The sequence below is a fragment of the Eubalaena glacialis genome, chromosome 3 (assembly GCF_028564815.1).
Source record: "Eubalaena glacialis isolate mEubGla1 chromosome 3, mEubGla1.1.hap2.+ XY, whole genome shotgun sequence".
Taxonomy (NCBI): Eukaryota; Metazoa; Chordata; class Mammalia; order Artiodactyla; family Balaenidae; genus Eubalaena; species Eubalaena glacialis.
The window spans coordinates 184940331-184942911 of NC_083718.1; positions in this window are offsets into that span (position 1 = coordinate 184940331).

The window sequence follows — 2581 nt, forward strand, 5'->3', positions numbered from 1 at the left end:
TGGATGCAGAAAGAGAACCCTGGGTGCTTTGCGTCCGTGTCTGAGAAAATGGCCCCTCAGAGAGAGTGAAAAGTGCTGAGGATTAACGTTCCGTGAATCCAGGCTGGCACTTTGCCTGCATCAGGCGGATCCATGAGTGCTGGGCCCGTGGGCCAAAATCTCACAGTCTTCACACCAGCAGGACTGTCTTTATTATTCTACTCCAAGATTTTACATTTAGTCTGCATTATTGTCCATGAACTGTGGTTACATACTGTGTATTTATTGAATTAAAAGCCCCAGGATCTACTGTACATGCTAACGTGGCTTTAAGTTTCAGGAGGAGCCAAGAGAAATGCAGTCTTTCAGGGAACGCCAAGTTCTCTGATGCTCACGGGTGGATAACTGTTGTCCCAAGTGTATGTGCCAATATCCAGCTGTATTTCGGGGAAATTCTTCTCCTACTTCCACTGGACTTTAAATTAGCAAACAAAGTTTAAATTAGCAGACAATGTCAGAATATGCATTATGCCCCATCAAATCATTTATCACAAACAGCCCTGAATACTAAATCAATATGAATTAAAATAAAGATGGAGCGAGTAAGGGATTAAGTTACTTGTTCTTTCCGTGTTCATTAAAGGCAGCACATGAAGCAGAACTAAGTTCTGGGGTTTTTTTTGTTTTTTTATAAATTTATTTATTTATTTGTTTATTTTTGGCTGTGTTGGGTCTTCGTTTCTGTGCGAGGGCTTTCTCTAGTTGCGGTGAGCGGGGGCCACTCTTCATCGCGGTGCGCGGGCCTCTCACTGTCGCGGCCTCTTTTGTTGCGGAGCACAGGCTCCAGACGCGCAGGCTCAGTAGTTGTGGCTCACGGGCCTAGTTGCTCCGCGGCATGTGGGATCTTCCCAGACCAGGGCTCGAACCCGTGTTCCCTGCATTGGCAGGCAGATTCTCAACCACTGTGCCACCAGGGAAGCCCCTAAGTTCTGGTTTTTGATTAGTTCTCCCAGGTTGAAAGAAAAAACAATTGGCGTTAAAAGGAGGCTTTAACATGGCATAAAGTTAACTTCGGCACTGCTTGGTCCCCAGGCATTTCTGATGGAAGAGAGGGTGGAGTTTTTTTCCTTAAAGTTCCAGTGCCCTTGGCAGCTCCATTAGTTCCTAGTCATCTCCTGCGGATGGTGTGTAAGGGAATATAAATTTACACTTGATGTAGCCGAGGGGCCAGTTCCTTTGAGGGTCTGGGGCACTAGGTGGATATAGTTAGTTTTCTGCTAGAAAAGGGATGCTTTCAAGTCCTCTCATGGAAATTTCCATGAAGAAACTGTAGCCCAAATAATTCGACTCCTCTGAGGGATTACAGCTGTAAAGCACCCGAATTCTGCTCTTTTCCATTGTGTCACCACTTAGAAACAGGCACCCAGGATTCCTGACATCTGGCAGATTCAACAACCCTGACTTAACAGAAACTGAGTATTTATTATGAGGAAAGCATGATGTGAGTGGCTCTCTTGCTTTTAGCATCCAACCTTTATGAGTGGGGGTAGGGTTGGCAGGGAGAGACACAGGGTATGGCACTGGAATCCATATAGGGCAGTGTAGGTGGCGGTGGGAGTAGATCGACTGACAGAGGGGCAGAGGCAGAACGCCTGGCCGCTGCAGTCTCCAGATCCTGTGGAGTGTTTGCAGCTGAGGGCCAAGGAGCAGTGAGATGTCCCAGGAACAGGAATTCTGGAGCAACATGCGTCCCAGGCCATAGGTAGTTGGAAAACCCTCACAGGGGTTATTATCTCTTTTTCTTGTGTGGTCAAGCCCTAACCACGTGAGGTCAGGTTCCCAGGTAGGACGACTGGCAGGAACAAGGTATACCTGTTCCCTTACGTGGCCCCTGTCCCCAGGGCAGAGAAATCAGGAGCCGGGCAAAACCTTGTTAACCCTTTGTGACCAGAGAGAGCAAAAGTAGTGCCAAGGTGCCACTTCTCCGATTCCTCCACTTGACCTTAACCTCCCCACTTTGGCAGAGCTCTGGGTGAAATGTATAGTTACATTTCTTTCCCATGAATGTACTTCCTATAACCATTTATAATTCACTCCCAATCAAGTCAAGAGGCAAATGTTTATATAACATGTAAGTTTATATGGAGATGTTCTCAGGGGTGATCCAGACTTGATCAAGTTTCCCAGTCAAAGGTCTGACTCATTGTTATATGCAATCATCTGTTTTATTTCAAAACATGTCTACACTGCATTGAGCACCAACACAGATGTGACTAAGAAACCCACAGTCCTGTCCCAGCAGGTGATGGGTCCAGTGTATGACTTGGGGTTGACTATTATTTTTCACAGTGAGAGGAAAAAAAGAGAGAGGATAGGAAAGATGAAACGAACATTATTCCCAACTCCTGTTCAGGAATCTGAGTGATGATACAGAGGATATTTAAGAGATTCGTAAAAGTTCTTCCAAAGACCCTTCTCCCCATCAGTTGATGTTCAAATATGGAAGCTGGGCTGGTGGACCAGCTGGACTTGAGTGACACTAGAGTATACTGTTTAAAATTACATCCACACATTACTGCAAAAGAAAGAGGAACAGGCCATG